At 35.8% G+C, this 19,536-nt stretch overlaps 1 long non-coding RNA gene across 1 annotated transcript in view; it reads left to right on the top strand.

Moving 5' to 3' along the window:
* The first annotated feature begins 234 nt into the window (after window positions 1-234).
* The window catches only part of LOC124179901, a 123,395-nt gene continuing 104,093 nt past the window's right edge, over window positions 235-19,536 (top strand). The window contains exon 1 of the long non-coding RNA XR_006870169.1: window positions 235-948. This is a non-coding gene — a long non-coding RNA (uncharacterized LOC124179901). The remainder of the gene's footprint in view (window positions 949-19,536) is intronic.

Genomic DNA, 19,536 nt, shown 5'->3' on the forward strand with positions numbered 1-19,536 from the left:
TATATCGGTTCGTTGCGGCCGGTCGAACGGAACTCGCGCTAAGAAGTTCGAATCCTCATCCTCCCCCCCTCCCCTCCCCCCCATTCCTTCGATCAGATAGGTTAATTTACCAAAGCCCCACCACCGATCGTGTCGCCCCTCTGCGTTTAAATTTGCGCACGCTGGCTCGAACGCGTTTACGTTTTTTTATTATCAACTTTATCACTGCGATCGTGCGTATTTTTTTTATTTTTTATTTTTGATTTTTTTTTTGCTCTACGCATTTGTCGCCTCTCTTTCTATCATCCTCTATATTCCCCCACCTCTGAAAGCGCGAATGTTTCTAAAACGAGTGTTACAGGATAAGCGGAGATACTTTTAGTATCCATGTTTGATTCATCGGTTATTCGTAATTACGGCGAAATATTTACGGTTCAGGGATAATCAATCGAGGTGCCGCAATAACGATAGAAGATCGTTGTACATAATTCTTTTATTATCAAGTATTACGTAATCTTACCGTCGAATAACAGTTTGTATCGTACGTTTGGAGACAAGTGACAGTGGAAACATTTACTGTTGGACAATTGGGAGTGTGAAATAACGATTGGGACAAATGACGAGTTTTCCATAAATAAATCTGAAAGTAATTATTTTCCGTAATATTAGTTCTGAGAAATGTATGAAAGTTTAAAATTTTCGATGTAGATTACGTGTCGAAATGAAAGGCACTTGTATGATGTAAAGTTTCTGGGATTTTAGAGAAATTCTAAAGGACTGTACGGAAAATAGCCGAATGTTTACGAAATGTTCCGATTTTAACCGACGACGATTAAACCAGTTCGCGACAATTTTTGTGATGTGTCCGTTATTTTACACGAGTGATGTGCCAAATGATGTTTTAAAAAGCTGTGTATTTTCCTGCAACGTGCTTGCAGAATTTTAGTCCCTAGATTGTTGAAGAAAGAGGTGTGAATATTAACCGAGTATCCAAGTAATTTGTAAATTTTTTAATATTACGTATTGCTTTTTTTTTTTTTTTTAGTTTTTTATTCAAAGATCGGTTGGTTTTTAAGGTGGGGACCTGCTTTAGAGGCTTCAAAAAATCAATTTTTTTTTTTTTTGCATAAATGTCTTCCCAAACTATCCAAGAATGTGTCCCTAAAATTTCAGACGCAAATTCGAAATCTTTTCGGAGTTACAGAAGAAATAGTGAGCAAGCGTCTAGCAGGTATACGAGCGGTTTTTTGAAGTTTTCAACCAGTTTTTAGAAGAGTCTGAACAAGTTTTTTGAAGTTTTGAACCAGTGTTTTGAAGAGTCTGGAGGGCGACTCTATGGACCAGGAATCGCTGATTAGCATATTAATGCGGTAAGTTCAAGAAAATTACGATTTTTTATGTACGAAAACTTTGACGCACGATTTCTCGGTTTTTCATTTATACGATTTTTCCTAATTGGCGGGAAAGATACGGAAAAAACTAAACGTCCCATCGAAACGAGACAAATTGCACTATACTCGGGATGAAATTCTTTTCTAGTTGAACCTAAAAAATCTTAAGAAAGTCAAGATTAACCCACATTTTAAACAATCTAAAGTGAATTTTTTAATCAAAAAAATGAATTTTTTTTTTTAATTTGCGAAAAATTGTTGAATTTTTCACTTTTTGTTGAATTTTCTTGGTTTAACTAGAAGCTATACTATTGAGAAGTAAAAGTTTTTTTTGGGTTCTTTGTTTCAGACGGAAATTGCGACCTGCACTTTTCCGCCGCACGACAAATGCACACTCGAGACGCCTCGGTTAAATGCTTGTTAATGAAAAAATTTGAGAAGACTGCTGAAATATATAACAACAAAACCTGAAAGTTTCGTTTCAATCGAATATTTCTTCCCTTCCCAAAAAAATCCTTGAAAAAATCGATTTTGTGAAGCCTCTAAAGCAGTCTCCCCCCTTAAATGTTAAAGTAAATTGTCGCTGCGATTATTTATATCTGGTAAATGCTTAATGATTCGGTAAAGATGAAACCGGAATCAGAGCTTTTCAATTTCAATGCCACGTGATTCCAATTTTTCGTGTATTGTTTTAGAAAAATTGCAATGCGTTTATATCGATCATGCAAGGTTTTGATTCACTATTTCCAAAGCACTGTATTAATTTTCGTAATTTGAGTCCGTTACAAGATTAAATTTGTACAATGATATGCAAATACTGTAATTCTTACAATGCAAGAGTCTAATATTCTCACGAGTCATTATAAAAAAAGATATTAACTAATAATGATAAGAAATAATCGATTTCAAGTAAATCCATTATTTTTCAAATCAGATTTATCGACCAACTCCATTATTTTTCCTCACGATACATAATCAATTTATACGATTACTGTATCAATTACTATCATCGTATTACCTACAAGTCGAAGATGAACGAATATTTTTAGCCGAAATTGAAAAATATTTTGAATCTAACTATTATGAAGAATTATGAAGAAAATTTTCCGCTATTAAGACCGCATACCGAAATTCACGACATATCGGTTTCAAATGTACTGTTTCAAAAAAACAGGAAACTATGGATCGATCGATTAATTTTTGACGATTCAATCAAGTCGTGTTCGATTATTTTTTTGAACCCGAATAATCGATTACTCGATTATTTTTAGCTCAGTGGCCGTCGTAAAATTATTTACTCTGCATTTTTCCAAAATTCGCATAATCTATTGTAATTATCGATAAACAGTAAAGCAAACATTGATATCTGTATCGGTTGCTTTTATTTTTTTCATACGTTGCTCATACTTTTTTACTGTTTTTTACTGTGACGTGTATCGCATTTCGGTTTCTGATTATCTATATTGGAATTTGCACGACGCGGATGAAGAAGAAAAATGTATTACCATTATCTTCCTCTTTTTTTTCTTTCATCCCATTCGGCCGATGTTAAATCGCAGCTTTCATACGTTAAGATTCGGATTATACCTCCTGCAGTCATTCAGCGATACGTGCATCATATAAAATTCCAATGCAGAATCAGTGAAAAAACTTTTCATTCGCGTTTAATCCAGTCTATTATTATCGTAATTACCATCATCACTGTGCAAATTATTTGAAGTGAAAAGTGATGTTTCATTTGTTTATCTGAAATTATGTTCGTTTCTTCACCGATTTTCACTGCGATCGAGACGTGAGACAGCCGATACGAACGTGTTTTTTTTTTTTTTCTTTTTCCACATCTCTTAAATACTAACCGCTATTTGCCAAAACGTATAATTTACATAAAATCGAAAAATATTGTGAAATACCAATTGCATAATGTAAATTGATTGAATTGCAGTAAAAGATTTTTTTTAAAGCACCAAAGCATCAAAGTTCCATTGATCATTATTTATAAATGATTTATGGTAGAAAATTTTTGCGAATATCAACATATTTATGCACCGTTCGGAGAAATTTCAGTGCTCACGTGAAATGTGAAAAAGAAAGAGGACAACTATTTCGAATTGTGTGAACGGAAACAATGACAAAAAAATAAAATAAAAAATACAGAAGGCCGACGAAACGAAGAAGGCACGGACAATGAGTCGATAGGTCATTATGTTACTAGATCAATGTTGTCGCATAAATTTTCCGTTCCACGCGATGCATATATTTTCACGTAATTGAAGGTTATACAGAGAGGTTCTCTTGCAAGAACTTGCTCGGCAATTGCGGTTCGTCTAGTTTATCGGCGTAGCCAACTTCGCAAAAAATGTTACTAGCATGGCTAAGGCAGAGTGACGGATTCTTAAATGGGCGAGAGGTTACGGTTGACCGTCACTTGTCGGCCGGTCGATTCTAGGGAATTTTTATTTTTTTTATTCTTGCCTGGAAAGGTTTGCTTCAGGCTTTGGGAGAATGGATTTCAGCCAATGAAAATTGAGCAAGTTGAATCGCGCTTGGTACAAACAGGTCCTTTCGGAAAAACCTTTCGGCATCTGGAATTTGTTAATGAAAGACATCGAATTGCCGGGGCTGTATTAACTCAGCGTAACTTCCTATATTATTATACATCGCTTATAGTAAGGCTGAGAAATAATGTTGATTCGTAGCTTTGCGCGGTATTGATATTGTTTTGATAAATAAATTCGCGTAATCAAATTGGCCAATCAATGTAAAATGGCCAGTAGTATATATATATATATAGTGAGTTTTTCTCTTTTCACTTCTTCTTTGTTTTCCCTTCATCGTAAGGCTATCATAACATATTCGACGAATTATAGTCGTTGTGAGACACAGATACTAGGCGTGTAATAACAGGTTTGCGGTATATTTCCGGAATCTAGTGTTGGCCGTTAATTTTTTTTGAGAATTTTATCACGATTTGGAATATTACTGAATGATCTTTTTATTATAAAAACACGGATGTACCGGATCATCACGAGGCTTAATTCGATTCAGATGTTTAACTTCTCGATTCGTTATAACCGATTTGAAACAGCGCGGCATTACACAATGAAGCGTGTACATTTTATATTTTATACTAAATTTGTATGTACCTATATTGATCAGAGATACTATCGACTAAACATTTTACGGCGAAGTTGAAAAGTCTGAAGTGCGTCCGAATCGCTGACTGAACCAAACGTTACCCTGTATCAACAGTTTGAAATTATTACGACAGATTTACGTTTAGTGGCTCGATTAAATTTTTAATACCAACAAATTTGAACTGCATTTACCAAACTCATCGAATGATGTGGGTAAGAGAATCCGATCAATTATTTACACAAATAAACCATATTGGTGGAGACGTTAATTTTATAAACTGTAAAAGTGTCGTGTTATGAAAAATTTGTGAACTTCACAGACGGGCGCAACTCGTTTGAAGGCCGATACCGATGACGAACTTTTCACATATTGAGAAACTTTCCCTCAATAGATAATTGGGTCAATGACTACCGTATCTTAAAGACTGGCGAATGCACAACTTGCAGATTGAAGTGGGTCGGTATACTTGATTACGATACGCCAACCTTTACGCGTTACGAAAGTTCTATTAATCTAATAACACCAATCGGATCGGCCACACGTGTGAAAAATTCATCCGATCGTTTATACAGAGATTACCGGAGATTCCGGTCGATGCTGCATTGCGAAATGCAGCGATGCAACATCATTCGATACACGATAATTATCAGTCGATTAATCGAGAAAAAAAAAACAGGTAATCCAAGTATTCGATTAATCGACTGATCGAATAAACAAATACACTCAAAGAAGAGTGAATCCGATCGTTATTTGTTTCGGTTGAGCCTTGGAAAACTTCTGAAAAGATTGGATGTTTCTTGATAAAATCTTCAAAGAATGGTAATAAATGCGCGTCTGTTGTTTATAACTCAATTTCATTATGCGTAGTTATAGCGATTAGAAAATATCCGGAGAATCTGGCAATGATAAGTTTTTCCGGATATTTTATCGTTCAGCGAGAGCACATCGAAAAGAAACAGTCAAGCGACATAATGCATCTATAATTTCGAGGTGATTCAGACGCGTCTGTTAGTGCAGATTTGGTCTTCTTTTTTCGCACAGTCTTGACAAATCGGTTGTTATGAAATTTTTCTTTACGCCTCTTCCGCTTATTAATATTACTTAAACAGTACGAAATAGTAAATTGTGCACGAAGGATGAAAGGTGAGTCTGTTTTTGTAAAAAATTTGGTATCAGATTACATTGATCAAAAAATTGATGTATGCATTCAATTAACAAACAGTTCCAATCGTTTCAAAAGTATAAAAGTACCGAGGTAGGAAAAAAGCAAAATGGTTAGGCGTGCCTCGTTTTTCGTAATCCGAACAATGTTCAAACAGTTTTTTTAACACTACCTGTTTTACTAAATTTTTCTAGTTACTCTAACAAATGAAATTTTTCTCAGTGTGGTTAATTTTTCCCGATGATTCGTAACAACCAAGTTTCAGCCCTGCATATGCCGAGTATGCTGAAAATTCAATTGTGCGAAACACTTCTTTTAAAAATCCACACATATATCGATCCAAGAATATACTATACAGATAAGAATTAACTTTTTAGCGATTAAATTAATTAAATTGGTAGAAAGAGGAAAAAGGCGATTATATCCTCGACCGCAAATCATGCTTGAATATGTCTTTTTTCTTCGTCATTTCCAATCATTGACCCTTTTATTTAACAAAATTATAAACCGACGGCCGAAATTTAGAAATTCTCGACGACTAAAACCAATTGCTAGAGGGTTAGATACTACAGATTTAATTTCTGGTAGTTTTAGAACCAAGGATCGAACAGATACAATCAAAAAAGGTCATTAATTGGAACAGGGTCAATAACTTGTGACGCGTGCCTAAGTTACCTTAAATAATGAATCTTTGTCATTTTCACGATGAGCTGGTTATTTGTTGTGTAGTTTGATTATTAGTTCGTATAAATCTGCGTCATTAAGTACGATCTAAAGATGACTAATCACTCCTCACACATTTCCTGCTACCGTATAATATAACTTCGTAATGATTGTATATTTATATAATTAATCGTCGATTTACAACCGAGTAGATTTATATAACTCATTAGTCTGCGATCGTAATCAGGCCGAACGTAGTAACGCGTATAGATGATTAGTTAAAAATTGAAAATCATGCCGGAAACTCATTTTCACTCTCGATACCAGACAGATGTAGAGAAGAATAAGAAAAAGTCTGATCGTCTTCGATTCGTCTTCGCGATGTGAAAAAAAAAAAAAAAAAAAAAAACTGGGAATAAATCTTCGTCCCGACGAACACGATTTTTCGAGAGTGCAGCGTCTGGACTGTTTTTTGAAAATCTGCCAAGTCATCGGTACAAAGAATTTTACGATTGCAGGATGACTCGCGATTTCGTCGCGATACTCGAATCGTCGAAAACGAGAAGAGGTGAAAAAACATTGACATTCGCTCATTGTCATACGTCATCGAGCGGGAATGATTGGCGAAGAGTTTCGGCTCGGAACTTGCGCACGGTTTAGTTATGAAAATAACATGGTAATTAGTCGGGCTAAGTGCGCCGATATTTGGAGGTAAGAGAACGAAAAGAGAAAAGAAGAAGAAGAAGAAGAAGAAGAAGAAGAAGAAGAAGCCTTGGTATTCAATTAGACGTTTCTGGTTAACTGCGCGCGTGCACGGTTCGTGAATATCAATTCACAAAATAACAATCATTGACCGAGTATATTTACCCGAGATTCCATCTCCGGCATATTGTTTGAGATTTTTTTTTTTTCATCTTCATCGCGCGCCATTAATTGAAAATTTTATCCATCAACGAAATGCCGTGTCCAATTTTCAATCACCGTTTATCATCCGATGCGTTTAAGCGTAAGTATATAAGCCGTTCCTTGGACCCCTGGAATATTCGCAACCTCAACGTATTTGCGATCCAGTCTTATAAATAGTTCTTTTTTTTTTTTTTTTCTTCTTCTTCTTCCATCTATAATTCATGAATTTGTTATATCTATAAAGGCGATCACGTTGTCCCGGAATTTTCGAGACTTCATTAATCAGTCGTTGTACTGTTTTATGTAATTGTTTATTCATTGGTTGGTTGAGTTTTTTTTCTCATTTAACTTCAGAGACTAGCGAACAGGTGATGATTCCGGCCTTAAAACGCGCGCTTTATTATTTACGCACACGTGCAGCGGCCGCTTTCCGATCTTACTTTTTTAATCGTTATAAGTATATTAAGCATTGACCGGTTGAACATGTCCTTCCATAATGTTTACAAATTATAATTTCTCTGCTACCGCAATTTAATGGGCTTATTAAACATCATTTCCGTAGGTACTTGACTTTGTTGAGCATTAAGATTAAGTGGCTTAATGGTAGCTGTAAACATATAAAAAGTACGGTCATTAGATTTGAAATGAAATTTGTTCAATATATTTACTTTGCCCGTTTCGACCAGGCTTAAATTTCGTGTCATATTTATTTACACAATGTAAATAGCCCGATTCTTGTGTTAAAAATTATAAAGCACCGACGATTCGAAGCTGGTTTGAAAAAATTAGGAAAACATTCGGCGATAAGGAAGCGCGAAGCAAGAAATAGGAAACATCTCGAATTCCATATAACGACGAAGGCGCGCCGTTTAATTTGACGAATGTAATTAAATTCCGGATCCGCAAATATCAGATGTAAATACATGGATTATAACTAATATAAATTTCTTGACGTAAGATGCAGAGAGGCTATCCTTGGCTTTCGTGTGTCAATTTAAATAGGCTTCGTCATGTGTTTGAATTTTTTGGTTTTAGTTTTTGTCTTCCCCGTTACTGTCGATTGGCCTTTCGCATTCAAGAAAATACTTTTTCCGGATGAAATACTTGTGACAAATTAATATGGAAATGAAATCAAACCTTTGAATGATCGTGCCGAGCATCAATTTATTCGAGACAACACGGCCGTGCGTTTTTTGCGATAATGTGAATTTTGTATCATGAAAATTTGTCGTTCGAATAATTAAAAATTTTACCGAACGCACCTCAATCCATTTATTTTTGAAATATGAAATCGTTGTATCAAAGTTCAATGGTTGAAGCGGATAATCAAATTTTGTTGCATTGACTGAACACATTAGAGTTATTCAAGCGTAGAAATCATATTTGTCAAATGTTGTAATTATAAATATGTTGATTCAAAATATTGTGGAATTTATTCGATATTAATCTGGTGAAATCCGAAAACTTGTAACTGTTGTATACATGTAAAAGTGAAAATCGAACATGTGGCGATGGTTTTTGTTTATTTGTCGTCAATTTCAATTTCGGTCATTCAAAACTTGGCGTTATGATGCTTTCTTCGTTTTTAACAAGTCGGACGAGAAATTTACCCTTCGATATCCGGATCTGACTTCTTTACCGACTCAACCAATTAGCTAGATCAACAAAGTGTGGAATTCGATCGGTGTAAATTTTCTGCTGGCTAGATTCATTCACTCATTTTATTTTAAGTACCTAATCGTTTCTCTGTCGACGAACATGCGACATGGAGGAACATTGTATAATCTTGAAATGAAATGATATCTAGTTGACTAAATTTCGGAAACGCGTGAAAAAGTTCGTTCGCTTTTGTTGAATAAAGGAATTCTCTTGAATATATCATTTTGACGAACTAACTGAATCGAAACGGTTGAATCGAAGTCATCGTATTTGAAAGAAGTACAAGGGACAGTAGATGGAAGCGAATGGACTCCAAAAAAATCAAATTTTTTGTTGGTTCAACAATTCCTTTTCCTCCGTGCGCGAACCGAGTTCTATGAATTTTCATAAAAGTATTTTAATGGACATAACATTTTTTTCGCAACGAATCGAATACAAAAAGTATACTTTTCTAAAAGTGATAAAATATCCCATCAATACTAGGCAGCAAACACTTGCGTTGTACAACATTCGCGTATAAAGGCCCGTTTGCAGAAGTTCTATTCATTCCATCATTCCAGTGAAACAGAAATTCCAAAATTTGCATTGCAAATTTAGATCGGCATAACCCCTTAATTAAATGCAACTTCGACGAGTACTAATGGAATTTTACTTATGGTGGTATTTTTATATGTTTAATTTGTTGAGGCCTGTCGACAGGTACAAAATAAGGACCGTATCGGCATAAGTGAACTTAAGTATTACGGATTGAACATTAGGTTTCAGGGTCATTGTCCAACTGCTAATCATAATTTAGTCTCGGAATTGAAATTAGTTTCTCGATTTGAATAACACGGATAGAAAGTTTTTTTTATTGTTTTTTAATTATTACAACCATTCAGCCTCGTTTAATGGCAGGAATTTTATCGAAAAGTATTTGTAGGAAATAGAATTGTGTAGAAAAGTGTGATTTGAATTTTTCGTTTTACGGAGTCAATGGCTTGGCCATTGTAAATTGTTTTTCAAATCGGAGCTTCATTACTCTTGAATCACGTTTCGTGCTCAACAGATTTCACTGAATATATAAATTACCTACAAAACGTTTCCCGGATCAATTCCGTACCATTAAAAACATATAAAACACAGTATCCGCGTACGATTTAAATGACCTTTAATGATGATTTTTTACGTGCGATTTCACGCAAATATTCTCTCACATCAGTTTAAATCTCATCAGCTTCGCGATTTTATTCAATTCAATGGCCTTCGTGCATGGAGCGACTCGCGATACTGCGCATTCGTAGACCACCATTAGACCTTATCGTTGGCATCGTAGACGATGTATAAAATAAAAGTGGTTTTTTGACAAGTCGATTGGTATTTATGATAAAAGCCAATTCTACTTCGTTTCGAGTTTGATTAAGCACATCACTCTGCTTTATCTTATAGATTTCCCATTTTCATCGAAGTCTAAAGCTTTCCCCTCTTTCAGGGGGTGGAGGTCGAAATCTCAAAAGATGAAAAAGTCGACGAATTTTAAAATAACGAATGATCAGCGCACCGATATTCGGATTTTTCATAAATCACATTCATTTAACCGAACGCTCTTTGATGCGATAAAGTATTTTCAAAACAGTATCTCCATTCCGTACGAAAAAATCACGAAACGTGAAGATACATGGAAAAATGAAAGTTCCGAAATCAAAAATTGAGAGCGGCTGATACTTCGAACGGAGAAAAAAAAGAAAATAATTATTTGTCCAAGATTAAAGTTCAGAAGCAGCAAAATTTCGATCCGCAAAATGTAAAATGACCAGAATACCGAATCTCCTGAAAATACGGAATGTCAAGATTGACAATCGTCAGTGTCATCAAAGAAAAAACGAACGCAAAGGAATAGGCAAGATATTTTTAACAACGTTCAAAGAGTAAATCATTTTTCCCGTACGTTTGATTTGTAAAAGTCAATTGTTAAATTAAATCGTCTTCCACATTCATGTCCACGTTCACGTGTCAATTCACAAGTGTAAACATAATAAATATGTTGCTGACGTCTTGCAACGTCTTTCGACATTTTATCAACTCTGTTTTGATCAGTCGTTAAACGAGTCTGACATTTGAAAAGTTGACTTAACAACTGTTCGGTATTTCCGCGGTTCAATATTTTGTGATTCGTAAGCTTGTCCATTCTCGACGAAAAAAAAAAATGTCAGTATAAATTTATTTTATTTACACATTTTCGCGTTCAAAATTTTTTATTTTTTCTTTTACTTTTTCGTGCCAACTTGTCATATTACGATATTTCTACGTTATTGACTGTCCGTAATTTGACTTGAGAAATTTCATGCCGTCGACTTTTTTGTCTTTCGCATTTTTTCACCCCCATCCAGCATGTTGAAAAAGCCATCGATGATCGGACGATTATACTCATTACTCGTAAAGCTTTCGATACCGTATCTCGTACCAAATTATTGACCAAATAAAAGCATCTTAGCTGTTCAACCTCCGTGATGAAGTTGATTGATCGTTATTTCCCTGGGTTTAAAATGAATGGGATCCGTAACGGTCGGTGTTGGCTGCTACTATTTTCAGTCTTCGTGAACGATTCCTAATTTATTAATTCATTTCCACAGTCAAATATCACTAAAGGTTACAAGTGTCAAACTATCGCATGATATTAAAGCGATTCGTGATTGGACTGGTTTTTGAATAGCTACGAAATTAACTTTCAAAAGACGAATGGAACGATTTGTGGTAGTTTTAAGTTTATCAGCATTCTTGATACCCTTTTCCCTTCGATTCTGCCTTTCACGGGCTTCTCTATGATCGACAGAGTCATCAGCTGTACTCTCTATTCTCTGTCACGTGATTCTATCTAAATCAGCTTCGTTCATTTGTCAATATTGTTTTAACTTTTAGCTGCACTTTTATACCACTCGTTTTATCGATATCTTATTCAATTCATTTCTACGTTTATTTATTTATTTATGTTTCTATGCTGTCTCATCTTATTTTGTCTGATTTTTGCATTTATTTCTGTGGTTTTTATAATTATTTTTTTGTTTTTATCTCCATCTATTTACTTATTTAACTCTATGTTCTATTTCCTCTTTCCTTCCGCTATTTTACTTCAGTGCTTATCTCAATTTTGTTACTTATTTATTTTATCTTAGCTTACACTTTATTCATATATTTGTTTATCTACTGTCACATTTACCATCCCAGGGAACTGGTCCTTGGGCGAATAAACGCTTCTCTCTCTCTCTCTCTCTCTCTCTCCCTTTCTTATTATTTTAGTTTCCCATTTTCTTCACAGACGAATGCTTTTGTACACTAGGATAAGGTTTGTATATTTACTAATTCCTGTCTTTGAGCATTGGATCATCTCTGTATTACACCGTTTATTGCCACATGGCACATGTGAGCTAAGGTATAAATGATTAAATGTATCAATCATTCAATTTCTCTCCTTCTCTCTCTCTCTCTCTCTCTCTCTTCGGTCACTCTTGACCTTCCAATTTCATGAAATCCGAACGAGAGATTTCGACAGCGGTACGAAATATGACGAAAAATGTCATCGCCTAGGTATGTAAATACTGAGAACCGGTATATTTGGTTACGAAATCGACGTATAGCTTATCACTGGATCTAACGATTCCACACTCTGATTTACTGGATTTTTATTTCGGAATAACCGACAGCGCCGCGTATAAGAATAATAATTATGTATTATTGCCGTGTGCAGGCATGCACCAGAAAATTAAGGTCAACCGTCACAAATCATTATATATCCATCACATTTTTATACACCTGTACAGTTTTACTCGCGTCGAAGTGACGAAATTTCGTCACGTTCGGTAGGCTGATCGAGTTTTAATTAACGTACGTGTAGACAAGAACGAAGGAAACTCATTCAAAAAAAAAAAAATAAAAACTATAACTACCATGCACAGAAATCGCGCATACAATTAAACGCATTGCGTGTATAATTCGTTTTTCTTTCTCTTCGAGCTTTCCCCCCCCCCCCCCCCCCCCCACCGCGCCGTTTTTTTTTATCACCCCCATTGTAATTACAACGTAACGAAAAATTCGGAACGTAAGATATCATTAAATGGTATAAAAGAAACCCTATTTTGCAACGAATCAAATTTCAAGATATACTTACACGCGGGATCGTGAAACGAGCGGATGAATATTAAACTAGGTATACATTTAACACTGACCTCGTTGTGAGAAAACTTGTTGAGCCCAAAACGTTAAGGATTTAATTCTAACACAGAATAATTTCGATCACTGCTCGCTTAAAATTAAGATATATTTGTCTTCTGTGTAATTATAATCTGGTAGGTATTTAATATCATAATCGTCGTCATCGTCATCGTCATCCATGTACAAACAAAGCAGCTACCTGTGGCGAATAAGAATTTTTTGCCTTTATTGACAAGTATTTTTTCTTGTTTTTTTGTTTTTTTGTTTTTTCTATTTTCGAGGTAATGAAAGATTTCGCGACATAAATTATAACCAGTTTTTTTTTTTTTGTTTTCAACTCGAAAATTTAATTATTTTCATCAGAATTCACTGTCTTTCTCTTCACTTGCCACTGCAATGGCAAAGGAATGTCAGTTTGGTTGAAACGATCAACTATAGTTTCACATAATGTTCACACGAGTCATTATTCGTGTATTGGCCAGGTGTTTATGCTTGAATAATTAGACACGGATGGTCATTTTTCTTTCAGTAGTTTTTTTTTTTTTTTCTCTTCACAAAGTTTGTTTTACGCTTATTTTACAGGATCTTAGGTGAATTAATTAACTAACGTAATTTCTAGAATCCCACTGGATGTTCAATTAACTAGAAAATTCGCAGTACCGAGTTGAAATGAAGATTTGCGAAGAACGATGATCGAAGTGAGTGAAAAGAATCGAAGTGACAAATTGACGAATGCAGTATTAAAAGACAAGCGACACAAGAGAATTAGAAAAATTTGACCTTCTGATTAGAACGTACATTGCGTGAACGAGTTTCCTAATATCAAGTTAAAATAACGGTCGCCTCTATGATACAAACGAAATATGATACAAACGTACCCGAGTATAGGGTACGCTGTGTAATGTATTCCATCTCATTCTTTTGCACGTTCAATATATATGTTTGTCTCTTTCTATAACGCCTCAAGTTTTCGTGTTGCACTTGATGAGGATTTGGTTTTTTGTGTTTTTTTTTTTTTTTTTTTGTTCGGCCGTGTTGTTCTCGTGTTTTTTTTGTCCCCCTCTATCTCTCCGTATCTTTTTTCGTTTGAAATTTTTGTTCATGCAAAACACTAATCGACAAGCTGACACTTGCGGACTTCTTAAACACGCAAGGAATAATGCAAATATTGCCATGTGATTTAAAACGAAGCCTCGATGATTTGCAGACACCGGATTCTCTTGCTACGAGAAACTTCGATTATCATAGATTGATGATCGAACTGAACAAATGACTGTTATTGACTGTTATTATTACACATACAACCGCCGATGCGTATAAGGGGAAAAGTACCGGGGATGATTGAAACTGACACGTCAGTTTTTTGATATCGTTGAGAATTCATGATAATTAATCGTTCAATATTATAGCGGTGTAATCATTATACAATATCAATTGAATTATTAATGAGATAGCTGACGTAGATGCGCGGTACGCGAATGTTGCGAATATCACATAATACAGGTGTACGGATATGTATAGGATGTTTAAAAAAAAAATAATAATAACCATAATAATAATTAGAAAAAAAAAAATTAAAATACCATTAGTCACGGTTTTACCAGATGATTCTGCTTCGTCTTTATCGATCTTTATCACGATTTTTAATCTCGAACGGGATCAATAAATTTTATAATCTTTACGGATATTCCGGGAATCATTTGTACATAAAAAAATAGATATTGACATTCCACCGAATCGTGTGATTATACATTGAATTATCGTAATCGTTCGACAAATGGATTTTCGAATCTCTGGTCCATGAGTTACGAGTTATGACCTGACTAGTAAGACGGAGCCTGTCAACCCGACGAATATCGGCATTAACATCGCTGACGGGCACGAGTGTTCGAACGGTCGTGACTTTTTATTTTTTTTTCTCTTTACCGGCGGCACATTTTTCAGGATCTTCTCCTAGATAATTATCCGGTAAAGCGTCGACTAATAGTTATTTTTTTTTTCTATTTTTTTTTTTTTACACCCTGTACGTTATAATTAAGAGTGCGCACAGGCATACAAACAGATACAAATGTGTAAATAGATGGTGAAAAACGTATTGTGTATAAATTATATACATGTACGGTACGTCTAGGAAACAAATGACCTAAGATTATAGGTATGTTAACGTCATTAGATTCGAGAAGCTTCCTTTAGACGGTCTAGTCATGCAAATATTCGTACAATACATATACCTATATCGCATGCAATGTACTCGTAAATGAGTCGCCTCTGTATTGTACTTAGTGTGGGAAAATGGCGAGAATAAAGTGATACAAAAAGCAAAGTAAAAATTAAACACAAAAATTGATAAACCGATAAATGAATATCATAGAAAAAAAAAATCATGCGATAGTATACCAAATAAAGGAGTAAAAGCGCAGCGGAGGATGAGAGAGAGAGAGAGAGAGAAGCGTTTATTTATTCGCCCTGTGACAAGTCCCCTCAGGCGGCATATGTATAATCAAGAACGAAAACAGAAAAATTAACAAATACGAAAATAAGTAAATTAATCAATTAACACAAAATAAAATAAAAATAAAACACAATAACATTGATAGAAAATAAATAAAATAAATAAATAGATAGATAAATAGATATGTAAATATATAAAAGTAAATCAATAAATAGGTAGAAGTAAGTAAAGATAGAGAAAGAAACAGAATAGGATTAGTTGAGACTGCCAGTACTCGAGCATAACAACTCGGGGAGTGAGCCGAAAAATAAAAAATAAAATATAGAAATAAAAATAAAAATAAATAAAATATATACATATACGTATAATAGGATTATAGATAAAGACATAGCCGGGGCGAAAATTGTCTCGTGACAGTAAGAAACAGAAACAGAAGGCTAGCAGGGCAGGGAACAATAGACACAATAAACATAAAAATAGATTCACTGAAATAAAATAATTAAACAAAATAAAATAAAATAGCCTCATATTTTAGACGAGGAGAATAACTACTGCAAAGAATCAAATCTTTGTTGCTCGAGATTTAAGTAATGATCATAAAGTTTGACCTTGAATGTAGCTAGCCTGTCACTGTCAACAATGTTCTGCGGGAGTGAATTCCACAAATAGCAGGCACTGACTGTAAATGATTTTAAATGTAAATGATTTTTCAGCCAAATAAGTTGGCCTACCTGAGCGTAAAATAGTAAAAAGATAAGAACCGATTAAGTATAGCCTCCTATTTCGCTGAGTTAACCAGCCCAACTCAAGTCGGTGTCCCGTAATATGCTCATCCCTCGCTACGCCTGTAATAAATCTAACAGAGGCGTTAATAAGTCGCTGGAGCTTAATATCAAGTACACCAGGTAGATTATTATAGACTGCTGAACAATAATCGAGGTGAGGAAATGTAAGAGCCGTAACTAACCATTTACGAAGAGAACCAGAAAACAGTTCCTTGTTGATTTTCAAATGGTATGGAACCCTGTTGACCCTGTTGCAAATTACATCAACATGGTCATTCCATGTTAGAGTCGAATTCATGATTAGTCCAAGGTTACGGACCATGTTGACATACTCGATTGTATGATTCCCAACCTTAATTAGTGGTAGATGAGAGGCATCTAGGCTATTAATGAATTTGGAACTACCACAAAACATTCCCTTCGTCTTTCCGAAATTGATTTTCAAGCAATTGTCACCGGCCCAATCATGAATTGCTTGTACATCACGCGAGACGTTACTTACGCCCTCGGCAATATTTGATGGTAGGAATGAAAGGTAAGTTTGTAGATCATCAGCGTACAAGACATGCTTACAATAACGTATCGATGCGGGTAAGTTGTTGACAAAAATGGAAAGTAGTAACGGACCCAGCACCGAGCCCTGCGGGACCCCCGAGTGAATATCGATATCAACCCAGAGAGAGAGAGAGAGAGAGAGAGAGAGAGAGAGAGAGAGAGAGAGAGAGAGAGAGAGAGAGAGAGAAAGAAGGAGAGAAAACCTCTAAAACAATAATGCACTTATACACGTGTTATTGTTACTAAACGCGGCTGTGATGACGTAAATCGTTTATAATTATGCGAGAAAGAGGGAAATAGTGACATTCTGTTCACATTGCATAATTCACACGATCGTGTTTTTGCCAGTCATTGCGATCGATTGTAAATCATTGATGCATCGAACGATTGTGCGCAGTTATTGACGTCGAAGGATTAAAATTTCGGAAAATCATTGCATTGTATGCATGATTGTACATACATACTCATGTGTTAGCGAATAAACTGATTTCTGTAGACAGAGGTAGCTGTGCAAGTTGTGCAAGCTGTGCAACGCAGGGCAGATGAATTTTTATAATCGTGCAAGCTTCGGTAAAAGACGTATCGTTAACATGCATAATGCACCGAATACGTATGACCGAACTATACGGGCGGAATCAATTTCCGCCAATATTCGTACGACTGCAAACGTTTAACACAAGTGTGTCTTCACCTTTGAACAGAAATGAAAACTGACATTTGCAGACGTGATTTCCGGTGTCGTGCTTTTTATTATGGTTATTTTGATGACGTTGTTTTTAATTTCGCTGTACTTAGTCTTGATTCTCATCGTGATAGTGCAATAATGTTTTGTATTCGAAGCGTTATCGGTTCAAAATTGAATATGCAAATGAACGTGACTGTTTTTGTAACTCGCGAATATTGCATGAAATAAACTACGCAGCACGTGTAAAGGTGGATGATTGGAAGTTGAGGAGTTATCTAATGTCCGGAATATTTATATACAAATTTATATATAGATTTGTGTGTATGTTCTTGAAAATGTCTTTGCACTAGCAAATTATTCTACCCACATCCGCGTAAGTCATGTTTATCGAACTGTCGTCATTTCGCGAAGACAGATGTTCGTATAGGTATACATATGAGCAAGGCGAAAATAATAATGAGAAGAAGAATAAAAAAGGCTTGTTTTAACGGAATTCTGGAGTCTGTAATTACAGCGATAAGCGTTTTTTTTTTTTTTCTTTCAATTCGATTCTTCAATACGCGCATCTCTCTGTATAACTTTCTCGATATTTGTTCGGAAAAATGAAGGAGCATTGAAGCGAAAAAGTCGTATCGATTTTTATTAGACAATCATAGTATAGCCCACAAAGGATAAAAAACAATATCGATAATTAATTTTAATTTATGTAGTTTTACCAGGTGTTAAAATGGCATCAGTCGGTTCTCGGTCATTTCCGACAGCGACTTGTGTTTCTTCAATTCAGGCGACGCAAGGTAAATTAATATCGACGAGATATATTTCGTCCGAAGTGAGATCAGTTTTTGTCGATTTGCGCAATATCCGGCTCAAGGTCCAATCGTGGAAGGAGATTTCTTTACCGATCTTAATTCCAGATTGACGAGTAAACATGGCGTCGCAGCTGAGGAACAGCTGATCGTTTTGGTCGAATTGCACGACTATGAGGGCACGAGAAGCTCAGCGCAATCTACCGATCTTCTATTTCTTTACGCGGAGTCGTCACGGGATGAAATCCGCGGGTAAAAACGAGTTTTAAAATTAAATACGGAGCAGCAGAAGGCGGCGTTCTTAAATGCAACACCGGAGACCCCAATCCGGGCGTCACGTACACGTCGCAAATCAAGACACAGACGTCTTGAGAGCATCCCATCGCTAATAGATTCCAGACTGAAAAACTAGTTTTTTGATTATTGTTTCGCTTGGCTGCGTAGGAATCAACGGAGCTGCTCAAGGAGCCTCGGAGAAAATTACGACCCGCAGTCTTGCTCGCTGAAGTCTACTGTGGAATTTTACGGGATACCATTTGCGGAAAGTCCTGGTATAAGAACCAGAATGACGAGGGTCTCGAGGCCACGAGGCCACGATCTCAGCGCGGCCCTTTTCACTCAGGTCAACAGCCGCCAGCTGGCTTTTGTGCAATCGTTCATGTTCACCTTCAGACTTGTGGCATACTTCGCAACCGAGATTGCCGCGAATTGAATCGATTCTATTCTCTGCGAAGGTATGTGGCAGGTGTAGATACGTTTGTGTATAACGCAAGCTGACTCGAATGGATATAAGCTGATCCCACGCGGTGTTCGAACATGTTTTCTAAATACTTCAATGATGCAGTTTCGTTAAAAAGCCCGCCTACACCACGTGCAATATTTTATAACTTATTTAAAGATCGCCTAATTTCATACTTCTGAATGTTTACGTTTACGGCTGATTTCGTTTCTTCCTATTTACGTACACACCGTGTCATTTTTCGAGGAAATCTCACATGTTATACTTGACGCAGAGTAAATCCGCCTACAGTTATGCAATTCAGAGTACATTTTGCCGATGTCCGCCTGCATTTCGGCAACTCCAACTACGACGAATCGATCGACATTTGTTTCGCGGTTTGTGATTGGAGATATTGAGACGCCGGCCAATCGCGACGAGTGAGAAAAAAG

This window comes from Neodiprion fabricii, chromosome 4 (assembly GCF_021155785.1).
Source record: "Neodiprion fabricii isolate iyNeoFabr1 chromosome 4, iyNeoFabr1.1, whole genome shotgun sequence".
Classification (NCBI taxonomy): Eukaryota; Metazoa; Arthropoda; class Insecta; order Hymenoptera; family Diprionidae; genus Neodiprion; species Neodiprion fabricii.